This window comes from Rattus norvegicus, chromosome 8 (assembly GCF_021556685.1).
Source record: "Rattus norvegicus strain SHRSP/BbbUtx chromosome 8, alternate assembly SHRSP_T2T, whole genome shotgun sequence".
NCBI classification, from domain to species: domain Eukaryota; kingdom Metazoa; phylum Chordata; class Mammalia; order Rodentia; family Muridae; genus Rattus; species Rattus norvegicus.
In genome coordinates this window covers 69,755,907-69,768,387 of record NC_141541.1, presented here as the reverse complement: position 1 = coordinate 69,768,387, position 12,481 = coordinate 69,755,907, and the positions used below count along the sequence as shown (strand labels likewise).

The window sequence follows — 12,481 nt, the reverse complement described above, 5'->3', positions numbered from 1 at the left end:
TCTCTCTCTTCGTGCACTTCGGAAAAGCAGGACCTATCTGCATACAGAATCCACGGGAACGTTATTGTTCAAGTAATGAACATAGATGGCATCAGCACTTACTCAAAGGAATAGATTTCTGTAAAACTCTATGCCCGTTAAAACCTAGACTTCAGCTGGGTGCTTGTAGACCTGGGAGTATCTGAACAAACTCCAGGGCTTACAGTTGACCGTGCTGATCCTCTGCTTCCGCCATGGAAGATGTTACCACTGATTGAGGAAGCTTTTAAAGGGAGGGAAGGAAGATCTCTTTGTATTAGTTTTTCCGGCTGTATGGAGATCAATACTCAGCTCACAATAGTTAAGGAAACACTGGCTAGTGAAAGGTCTTAGACATGAAAAATTTTCTTCCCAAATCTCCTACACATCCCAGCTTTCTGTTTTGTCCCTTGTCATGAAAACCAGATTGCATAATAGATGTGTTCAGGATCCAAAGAAAGTGGCTTACAAGACACAGTCAGGTCTCACTTGGGTGTTTACTCTTAGAAGGACTGTCGGGTAATCCTACATGCTTCTGAGCTTTTAGTATGGCAGAAGGCTCCCAAGAACCTGTGACCTCCAAACATCCTACAAGATGGAACGGTAGGCTCTTGACACTGTGGTACCAAAGCTGTTTGTTCTGTATGCTTCCCCAACATCCAACTGGAATGAATGTTGGTGAATGCCTAAGGCCAAATAGTTCATGTGTGTGTGTGTGTGTGTGTGTGTGTGTGTGTGTGTGTGTGTATACTGTGTGTGTGCATGCATGCATAAGCCCTTTCATTTTGTACGGCCTGAAGAGGCTCTACAATATGTCACCCAAATACTCACACTCCATGGGGATTTGGGGGAACATATGGCCTGAGCTAACCCTGACTGCAGTGATTGGCAGAGGATGGCGTATGTGTCTGAGGCTAGACCAGTCAGTCTTTTAAGGACTTGTCTACTGGAGCTGCCTTTTGGCTGAGACTTGGTTACTTGCAGAGGTGATGTTGGGTTGAAGGGTCAATCTTTTAACACAGGAAAAAGATGATGCCACTACAAGTGAATGGCACCAACAAGAGGGGGAATTGCCTTTGAGAGGCAGAGGGGAAAAAAGAACTCTTGTCAAAAATCTTGATTTTTCAGGTTGGGGAGATGGCTCAGTTCTTAAAGTGCTTGCCTTTCAAGCACAGGAAGCCAAGTTCAATCCCCAGAACACAAATACAAGGCAATGGTGGCATGCATTTGCAGTCCTCGTGCTGAGGAAGCAGAGACAGGCAGATCCTTGGGGCTCCCTGGCTACCTAGCTTGGCTACTTGGCAAGTCCCAGTGGGAGAGCTTATCTCAAAACAACAGGGTAACTAGTGTCTGAGGAAGTGTCCTCTGGCCGCCTACATACACATGCACACACACACACACACACACACACACACACACACACACACACACACACACAGAGTTTCTTCTGCATGTTTCCATCCTTCCCTGTGGACTCTGACCTTTGGGTTGGTTGGTTTCAAACTCTTTGTCCCCTCAGGATCATATGTTGGAAATTTGGTCCCTAATGTAGTGTTAAATGCATGGTAGAGCCCTTTGTTAGTGGGGGGGGGTCTGCTAATTATTTTAATGAGAGCAGCACCCTCAGAAAGGATTAAGACTGGTTTAGGAGGCAAGTGATATCTCAATAGAATGGCTTCTTTATAGGAGCTGGAGAGATGGCTCAGTGGTTAAGAGCCTGAGTTCGATTCCCAGCAGCCACATGGTGGCTCACAACCATCTGCAATGGATTCGATGCCCTTTTCTGGTGTGTCTGAAGAGAGTGACAGTGTACTCACATACATAAATACTTTTTAAAAATCTTTAAAAAGAAAGGGAATGGCTTTTTATTAAAGAACTGTTCTCTACTTCCTGGCTTGTCCCATCTCCCACACGATGCTCTTGCCTTCTTGGTGCTGTCTGTCACAGACCCTCACCACATCCAAACAGGAGCTGGTACCATGCTCTTAGACCTTCAAAAATGTGAGCTCTATTCTTCTTATTCCTCCTCCTCCTCCTCCTCTTCCTCCTCTTCCTCCTCTTCCTCCTTCTTCTCTTCTTTCTTTCTTTTTTTTTTTTTACATGTTATTCAGTCTCAAGTGTTTTATTATGGTAAAAGGAAAATGTAGCAATGAACTCTCCTTGGGGACTTTCTAGTTATGGCCGTTGGGACATGTTCCCCTTTAGTTTTTAAAGCCAGTCTGACTTGGGTACCTCGCGCCAAAACTCAAGAGTTATAAGTCTGGCCATGCTCCAACTAGATAATTCCTTCACAGGCAGCCAAAAAGGGGTAGACAAGCTCCGTTAGCCTGAACCTTGCAGCTAAGAGCTAACTGACTCTCCACAGGAAAGAAGTGTGGGCCAGTGGGCAACTACGGGCCCACCTCCGCCAGGGTGCGGAGGACAGGCTGCCCCTGACTTCTGCTCCTGGGCTGTCTTCAAGTCACTCGCCACAGTTTGGATTCGGCATCCATGTTAAATGGTCCTTACACTTTCAATCATTAAAGAATAACCTGAAGAGGCTGAGAGAGCAGGGTTGGGGTGAGGTGCTAGTCACACAAGCATGAGGAACTGAGTTCGTCCCCACAGACCACATAATCTATCAGGGTGCAGTGTTGCACAGCCACAATCTCGGTGCAGGGAAACAGACAGATACGTTCTGCCAGCCTAGACTACTGCGAGCCGCAGGTCCCAGTGAGAGGTACCATCTCAGAAAAACACGGTGGCTGGGTATGGCAGTGCACGTCTTTAATTCCGGCACTTGGGAGGCAGAGGCAGGTGGATGTTTGTAAGTTTGAGGCCAACCTGGTCTACAAAGTGAATTCCAGGTCAGTCAGAGCTGCAATGAGAAGTCCCCGTCTCAACCTCCCAGTCTAGAACAAGCAAAAAGAAAAACAAACAAATCCAAAAAAGGTGGATGAATCACATGTGCGTACACACATGTACCTCACGCATCTGCATACACAGGAACACACACACACACACACACACACACACACACACACACACGTGGATGTTTCAAGTATTTAAAAGCACATACATAAGGGAAAAAACACAGACTTTAGAAGTGGACTAGTCATGCCAGGAGCCTAGGGAGGTAGAGAGAGGCTGGGCAGAGGGTACTGAGCTCCATCAGGGAAATGCATGGCCTGTATGCTACTGCAGAGTGGCAGCCACAGAGAGCAGGGGCGTGGTCTCTACGCGCAAATGCTGGGAGAGAACGCAGCTTACCCAACTAAAAAACACATCCGTGGATGGATGAAGAGTGTGTGACCCATTAACATGCACAAATTAATGTTTCCGTATAAAATTAATTTAATTTTATAAAGAAGACATATTGTTCTTCAGCTGCCTCTCACCCTGTCTTTAAACACACACACACACACACACAGAGAGAGAGAGAGAGAGAGAGAGAGAGAGAGAGAGAGAGAGAGAGAGAGAGCATATGAATAGAGTGTAAGAAAGGCAGCTAGCTGTTCATCATGGTCTTCACAGGGATCACCCTGGCTTGCCCTTTGACCTGGGACTTCAGGTCTCCAGAATCAATGAGAAATAAATGCCTCTTGTTATAGTGTTGAAGTCACTTTTTTTTCCTCTTAATTCGTGCAATAGTGTTTTTTTTCCTTACACTTATTGGGTGGGGGTCTGGGTGTGCACGATTGCCATAGTGTCTGTGTGGAGGTCAGAGAACAAATTTTAGGAGCAGTTCTCTCCTTCCACCATGTAGGCTTCAGGAATCCAGCCCAGGTCCTGAGCTTTGAAGGCAATCACTTTTACCCTCTGAGCCGTCTGACCAGCCCCCTGTAGAACTCTCTTGCTCAAAGTAAGTGATTCACTTTCTAGAACAAACCTGAAACTAAAAAAAAAAAAAAAAAAAGAAAGAAAAACTTTATTTTTGTTTCAGAGGAAGTTGAGATTCCAGTATTCTCTATGCACAAATTAGGCACACCCTGGGTAAGCTACCAGGCTACCCTGCCTATGTGGTGATCTCTGGTGTCAAGGCTGTTGGAGTAGGCATGGGCACCTGACTGAACTAGACCCGTCATGCCCTCCTTCAGGATCTGAGGCAGAAATCTGACATGCTCACCTGGTGTATTCTCCACATGTGGGCCGGGTTAGGTGATAGGTGGACAATCTACCACCACCCAGACTAACAAGGCAAGGGGCCTTCTTTCTGAGCAGCGAGGGAACAAGAGACAGGAAGTTGAAATGACTTCTCGGTCTGCCCTCTTCCTGAGCCGGGTGCAGGCTTTCTTTGGGATTTTGTTAGTCATCTCTCTGTATGAAGTAAGTCACCACTTTCTCTTCTGGAGCTAAGTCAGGCTGGCTTCTGCCTCTTTTAATCAAAGAATTCTTTGCAGAAAATTCAAGATTTTTTGCTGACAGGGAAACTCCTTCCCGCATCCCTCTCTTCTTTGTCCCTTTTCTCAAACCCGAGCTGGCTGACACATTTTTATTACATAGAATATCAAATATAGGTCAATGGATGTCACCTCAGGAAAACAAGCAAGAGAAAGGGCCCTGGTTGGCGCTGGGCGAGACTTGTTAGTGAAGGGAGACCACAATGCCTCCATCCTCCCCCCAGCCCCCGCTGGTGAGGGGGTCGCCAGGGTCAGCCCGTGCTTTGGCGAGTGAACTTCTTGTTCCCACCGAATCAGTCAGCTGAAGTGGGAATGTTTTATTTCAGCAGACATGTGTCAGCCTGGGTTTGAAACAAAGACATGCGTCCGTAGCAGACTGGGCACTAGCAGGCCTGTCACAAAGGCCGGCTGTGTGAGCCATCTCTGCTGAGCTGTGGGCCTCTTTAGTGCCAGGCACCATTTTGGAAAGTTGCTAGGGAGGCTTGCGCTTTAATGACGTATGAGACACATTCAAGGCCAAAGCTTTTGAAAAGGCAAGGCATCGGGAAGGTTTGGGGAGGGGCGGCTAGGGAGGTGACAGAAATCAAATGACCCATTGAGGCTAAATTACCAGCCTCTTGGAGCGGTTTTTTAGAAATAACGGTCTGCCTCCGCCTGTGGCCACCGTTCATTCTCTCACTTGTTCTTCCGATTAATTACTGTGTTTTAACACTATCTCAGAAGATAATTGCCTGCCAGTGTATCAGTATGTAACACCCCAGGGTGAGCGATGCTTCTGCTCCGTCTGCCAGAAACTCAAAGAAACACAGGGCTGGGGGGGGGTGGGTAGGGGTTAGAGGGGAACCCACCTGGTGGGAGGGGAATCCCACATGGTGACAGGAGGGCCCTACCTAGTGGGAGGGGGGCTTCACCTGGTGAGAGGGGACCCCACCTGCTTTCTTTGGATGGTCCAGGATTCTAGATCTTTTTAAAGTTCGCTCTGGTTAGCCTGAGGTGGGAGGTCTGACTGCACTGCGAGCAAAACAGACCCCTACTTGGTAGCTGAGGTGCCCATCCTGCTTCTACTTCCAACAGCCTTGTGTTTGTTCGTTTCATGTTGAAGATGACAGGGGGGATAGCAGACGAGATTTGCTCTCCCATTTATCCCATTACCTCATCCAAAGGATAGGTGTGTGGGTCGATAGGCTGTATAATTACAGAGTGGGTGAGAGTCAGATCTTTTCTAAATAAATCATGAGTGCAGGGGTCTGTGTGTGTGTGTGTGTGTGTGTGTGTGTGTGTGTGTGTGTGTGTGTAAAAGACTGGAAGAGTGATGGGGTGTAAAGGTGGGACACTTATGTAGCTAAAACCCGCTGAACTAAATATTTCAATAGGGGAAAAGAAAAACTCCCCGTTTCAAATTAAATCGAAGCCATTTGGTAAAAAATATGAGCATCATAGGGTGTAACTGTCAATTAAAGTGATAAGTCGTGGGACTGGCACTGAGTTCTGGATTGTTCTGAGGCCCACTTCCCAGTGTGGCCATTGGTGCTTTGGGAGAAATTGAAACTGATCCGCCAAGTGAGACCTGGGAATCTTCTGAGAAGCGGAGTCTAGTTCAATACCTCTGAGTTAATTGGCATTTTATTCTCATTTAAATCTCTGTCACAACCTTTTATTTTATTTTCTTCTGTATTTCCGAGGAGGCGGCAATTTTGAGATCTTCCCCGAGGCTCCCGGGAAGCTCAGAACAAATTAGACGGTGCCATGTAATCTCACCCATGGATCTCACAGCCTTCCAGCTCCTGTCAGGATCTGGGGGCTGAGGCTAACACCAGGCGCTTGCTAAATAGGATAAGGAGAGGGAATGGAATCATTAGTAGCTCAGAGAACTTTCTCCAGGGCCCTGATTGCATTCTGTCTGTAGATAGCTTATTTGACAAGCACGGTCCTCCCCGTGAATATGTGGGGGAAGAGATCACCCGATATACAATGGGATAAATGATAAGATTGGGCTCCCAACATGGCTGCCGGCATGCAGTTGTGAGTGGGAATCCATCTTTGGGGGACCCTTCTCGTTTCCCTGGCTTCATTTCCAAATAGTGTCAATCTGTGGCCACCTTTCAGGTGGGGCCGTCTGATCATTTTTTGTGACACACTGAATTTCCCTGGGCTCCATCTGTTTGTTGCTTCACAAAATTCTTATCACCATATCAACCAGATCTTTCTATTCTCCTGCTGGTGTGGGACTCCATGCCAGGAATTTCCTCTAGTAGAAGTATTTCTGAGGATACACAAGGAAGGTCTCAAGTGGAGTCCCAGATGTCCATCTTGCTGCTACCCACAAAAGTGGCCACGGGCACCAGCCATTGGCTCTCTTATGCTACATTTTTGTTTGGAATTGTACCCTAGTCTGGGATCAGTCTCCCCTGATGTGTGTGTTACTTTTTGGGATGCTATAGCAACCTAGTTGTTCATCAGTAGATGAATGGATAATGAAAAATAGGGGTGTGTGTGTGTGTGTGTGTGTGTGTGTGTTAGAATAGAATAGAATACTATTAAACACTAAAGAAAAGCTAAGTTTAAGAATTTACAGGAAACGATTGGACTTAGAATATATAAGTGAGATCACACATCTCAGAAAGAAAAAAACCCCACTGCATGTTCTTTCTCATCTGCAGAATCTAACCACTAGCACGTATGCATATATAAGCAAATGAGTTACATGTGAGTACACATAACATGCAGAAAAAAAGGCTGAACGCAGGAGGCAGACATGAGTTATGAAAGGGAATGTAATTGTTGTTCTCTGTCTAACTCTGTCGTTTTGGGTTGCGTGCTGGGCACGTGGGCAGTGAGAGTGTAAAACATACTGGGTAGCTCCACAGCTTACCCTCCGAATGCCCGTTCTGTGTGGAAGTTCACTGAGTTGTATAGATTTTGAGGTCTGGTTAATTTTTAGTGGTATTTTTATTTTCAAATTTGTTTTTGTATACGTTTTATGAAATAAAACCTAAAACATTTAAAAAGATCTCTGAGAGGAAACAAATGAAAGGAAGAAGAGCTTGTGTTGGCGCACAGTGGTGGATTTTGGTCTCTGGGCTTGGCTCTATTGTTTGTGAGAGTGAGGTAAAGCGGAGCATCATGGAGGGAGCCTGAGGAGGAAGCTATCAATCTTGTGACAAATGGGAGGCAGAGAGCAAGACAGGGAAGGGTCTTGGACAGGATACAGGCACTAACGATGTACCCTTGGGGGCTACTTCCTCCACATAGGCCCTAACCCCTAAAATATCAAGGACCTCCCAAACAACGTGTCTGCTGGGGACCAACCCTTTAGTATTTTCATTTTTAAAAGTGTGTGTGTGTGTGTGTGTGTGTGTGTGTGTGTGTGTGTTCATGTCTGTCACTATTGGCACATTCATACCACAGTGTACATGTGGGGGTCAGAAGACAACCTCCAGGGTCTGTCCTTGCCTCCCACCTTGTTAGATGTGACTCTTTATTGTTCCCCAACATGCACCCACCAGGCCAGCTGATGTGAGGATTCTCTCATCTTCTATCTGTGCTGTGTTAACTGAGCCTCAGCCCCAATGCAGAACTTTTCATGTTCAAACGTGTCCACTGCTCTGTGAATAACTGTCACGATGCCTGCAGTTCCCCTGTGATGCAAAGCAGGGAAAACACACACTTCCATCCATGAGCAGGATGGATACCTCACAGAAAGCTCTGCTCTGCCTGAGGTGGGAAGCAGCAGTCTTAGGATCATCCCAAAGACTCCGTATCACAGCATTTGGACCCAAGTCAGGGCTGGGTCAAAGGGAAGACCCTTGCTTCCCCTTCTGTGTGCCTCACATCTGTCTCCAACATCTAGGTTCAAGCTGGTCCAAACCCCTCCTCTCCAGGCAGCCCTTCTCCCTGGCGGTTGCCAGCCCACCAGGCCAGCAGACACAATGAGACCCAGACTCCCCTTTGGGCCAGTTGGAATTCTGGCTCAGTGTCTGTGCCACGGTTTGTGAATCTCTTAGCCAGTTAATGAGCGAGACTGGCTCAGGCCGTCCTATGATCTCATAGCCTTTGAGTGGGGTCACATTCCCTGGTTCCCAGTAGCATTACTTGGAGAGGCAATAATTTCCATCGCCTTGAATTCATTCCTGAGATTGCCATTTGTCTTTCTTTTCGTGTCTCTGAACTGTCTGAGGGCACTGCCTGTGTCGTACATAGCTTTCTACTTTCCCTGGATGCAGTCCATTCGCTGGCACAGCACCCAGGCGGTGGACATCAAGAACTGGACCACGCCCCATGTGAGACATTTGCAGAGGCATGGAACTTAACCCGGGAGACCTAAGGCCCTTCCAAAACATTTCTTAGGTTATGACTCAGGTCTAAAAGAGGAGACCCGAGACGAATATATTGAATAAGCTCTAAAGTTCTGGGGATCTTGGCTTTTCCACCACTTGGAACTACTGGTTAAGAGCTTGGTGCTGAGTTTGGCTCTGGGGAAGGCTCACTGGGTACAGGGTGTGGGCTGTCTGACAGAGGGGATGTCTCTTCCTGGCTGTCTTCCTTGAAACTCCTGCATGTTTCCTTCCACACAATTGTGTCGATATTCCGTGCAGGGCACAGGCCTCATGTCACATCTGACACTCAGTCTTCCCCTGACCTGACCTTGACTAGGTCAATAAGCCTCCTGTCTTTTCTACTTTGAAAAGTATTAACTTTGCCTCCCAAGGAAGCATCATCCTAGAACCTTGAACTATTAGTGACCTAGTATTGATTTCAGATCTGGGTGATTCTGGGAGCCCTTATTATAAGGACTCTGGAAGACACTACTTCTTGTATAGTATTACGGTTTGGTTTCCCCTCTGGTGGGATCCACTACACCATTTTTTTCACTTTCCTGTCTTCCTTTGGATTCTGTTCCAGGAGCTGCTAACTTAACCCCAGCTAAGAAACTTAACTCACAGCTGCCCCCAATTTTACTCTCTTTAAAACCACTGACAGCATCTAGAACTTCAAATTGTATAGTTCACCATCCATGGGAAGGTATTACGAGGTCCTAGGATAGCTGAGGAAGAGTTACAATGGAAACTACACAGGTGAATCTGGAGTTAATATCAGCCTCTAAACTAATTTGAGGCTTTAATTTTCAACTTGTTATCATTACTAGGAGATTTATTTATTTATTCTATTTTTTTATTTTACTTGTCAGGAACACTGACACACGAACGGGTTGTGCCATGTTGACTTCAAGACACTGTGCCCTCCCTGGAATACTCTGTACGGCATCAGACAGCTCCAAGAGAAGGTCAAGTGCAGGGAGTTGGGGGAACAAACGGGCCACATGGAGCTTGGGCCTAAACTCATAGATCTTCATAAATCTCCAAACCAAGTCTGAAAGAGTCAGGAAGACATGGGTCCCCATGGTCCCCATGTACAACGGGACCTTGTGGGCTGTGGTGTAAGGACGGTGACAATCCTCACAGCACAGATAAGGACCATCATTAGGGACTATGATGACTGGGAGGCTGGGCCTGTGCGTGAGAAAATGATGGGATTCGTGGCCTGGCCAAGGCTCCTTGGAAGACTCCCTAGGGAGTAGCAGATGAGGACTAGAAGCCTGTGAGATCGGGTGTTACTACCAGCTCGGTCTCACTTGTCTTCTGAAAAGCTTTGGCTACAGGCCGATCAGAAGCCTCGTGGGAAGAAGGCTCATGACGACCTAGTCTCGTGGCTTTAAATACCAGCTCTATGCTAATGCCACCCACATTTATATTCCCAGCTCAGACCTCTTTTCTGGACGTCAGTCTGATATATCTGAACACCCACTCAACATCTTGACTTAAGATGTCTAACAGGCATCACAAACTCCACAAATCCAAAGTCCCTAAGCACCCCCTCCCCAAACCATCCCCACCCACAGCCTTCCCACTGCACCAGCAGCACCTCCATCCAGCCTGCTGCTCAGCTGAAACGCTTGGTGCCTCCTCCACCCCACTCCCACCCCCCAACACCCAATAAAGCATCAAACTGGGAGATTTCAGCTTCAGCTGGGTCCACACTCTGACCATTGTCCCTACTTCCCTGCTAAAGCCACCCACCTCCCCCCAGTGCAAGTCATTATCACCATATATGGTTTCCAGTGTTGTGGGAATAATTTCCTGGGTCCCTCCGCTTCTGTTTCTGTCACCCTACCCCTGCCTCTCTCTCGTTGGGGACAGACTGGCTGGCCAGTGAGCCTGGGAATCTGCTGTTTCTACCTCCTTGATGTTCAGAGTCCAAGAGCTCGCTGGCCCGCTCTCCTGCCTCACTTTTCATGTTTGTGTTGGAGATGGAACTCGGGTGCTGGTGCCTGCCTGACAAGAACTTCACTCACTGAACAAGCCATCTTCAAAGTCCCAGCTCTTCCTCACGTGGAACGACAGCTCCTTCGGAAGAGTAGATCAAGTCTCTTGTGCTCAGAACCATGCCACGATCTTCCCCACCATGCAGAGCAAGATGGTCCCTCAAGATGGCCGAAAGGTTCTGTGTGGTCTGCACGTCCTCTCAGCTCCATGCACTTGACCTTTGCCCTAGCAGCTAAGCCTAGCCCCTCTCTGGCAAAAATAAAAAGTAAAAACCCATCCTTGAGCCTGTGTGATGCATCTTCAGAGCTCTGCTCAGTAGATCCCTCTTTCTAAAAAAACCTCCTCTACCATTTGTCTACTTCGCCAACAACCTCATCTCTACCATGGTTGCTCAGATTTTCTTTTATCCGTGAAGCCACCCTGCATACCCCATTTTCTGCTGCTGTGCACACCCTTCAGTCTACTCTTCCCAGAGCTACCTTATATTCCATCCCCTCCCCCACTTACGACAAACTGCATAGTAGACTTCTGTACGACAGTTAATGTCCTTCTACGCTCTGGAGAAAAAATGACTCTGTTCTGCCTCTCGATAGGCTCTGCCCTAGTGTGCATCTCTGTTGATGTGATAAAACATTGACTGAAACAGACTTGGAAGGGATTTTCTTTCTCATAAAAGTTACAGTCGATCATAGAGGGAAGCTACAGCAGGAACTCAAGGCAAGAGCTTGAAGCAGATCCCACACAGAGAAGACCACTGTTTCCTGGCTTGCTCTCAGGTTCACAATTCAGTATCTTTCTCTAACAGCCCAGGCACACCTGCCTAAGGTTGGCACTGCCCATAGTGGGCTGGGCCCTCTTATATCTTTCAGTGATCAAGAAAACTTCCCACAGACATCCTTGCAGGCCAAGCTAATGGAGGTGATTTTCCAGTTTAGGTTTCCTCTTCCCAGGTGTGTCAAGCTGATAACCGAAATGAGCCATCCCAGTATCCGAGCAAACTTAACAAAGCTGTAATGTCAAATGTCTGTCAGAGTTTGCCAGTATGTCCAATCGGGGCAGCAAGGTGCATGGCCCAGGATGCGAGAAACAATGATACGAAGCCAGGACTTCTTAGAGTTATATCCAAGAGTTGTTTGAAGGTTCACCAGGAGAGTGGAAAGAGGGCTCTTTCAAGGAACTCAAGATAGAGCTGGCAGGATGCTCAGCTGATAAAGGAGCTTGCCACCAAGCCTGACAACCTAGTTCCATCCCTTGGGATCCACATAATAAGAGGAGAAAGTTGAATCCCTCAAGTTGTTCTCTGACACACACACACACACACACACACACACACCATGACATGTATTCCCTTACACACATGTAAAATTAAAATAGGCAAGTATGATTTTATGGGTTTAAAAAAAAAGCCAATTCTAATACAGATGTTCAATAATAGCAACAGAAATCCCCCCTTTAATATGTGATGCGTGACTCTTTCGCAGATGTGCGTGCTGCCTTCCATTGGCATACATGATGGACCTTAGGGTTTCCACTCCTAGTTAAGAGAGGGAGGTGCAAGGGGCTGGGGATTTAGCTCAGTGGTAGAGCGCTTGCCTAGGAAGCGCAAGGCCCTGGGTTCGGTCCCCAGCTCTGGAAAAAAAAAAAGAACAAAAAAAAAAAAAAAGAGAGAGAGAGAGGGAGGCGCAGAGAGACAGGCTGGCTTGCCCAGTGCATAGCTAGGAGGTGAGTGGGCTGCCACATTTGCCAAGGCTTGAGTTCCCT

General features: G+C 47.2%; 1 long non-coding RNA gene across 5 annotated transcripts in view; it reads left to right on the top strand.

Annotated features, from left to right (window-relative positions):
* LOC148004185 (uncharacterized) overlaps positions 1 to 10,974 on the top strand; it is a 62,648-nt gene extending 51,674 nt beyond the window's left edge. For 4 of the 5 annotated variants that reach the window (XR_015627318.1, XR_015627316.1, XR_015627315.1 and 1 more), the window contains one exon: positions 9,586 to 10,974. This is a non-coding gene — a long non-coding RNA (uncharacterized LOC148004185). Of the gene's footprint in view, positions 1 to 9,299; positions 9,473 to 9,585 lie in introns of all 5 variants that reach the window. The other variant, XR_015627312.1, reaches the window with a different exon arrangement.
* Positions 10,975 to 12,481: the final 1,507 nt, after the last annotated feature.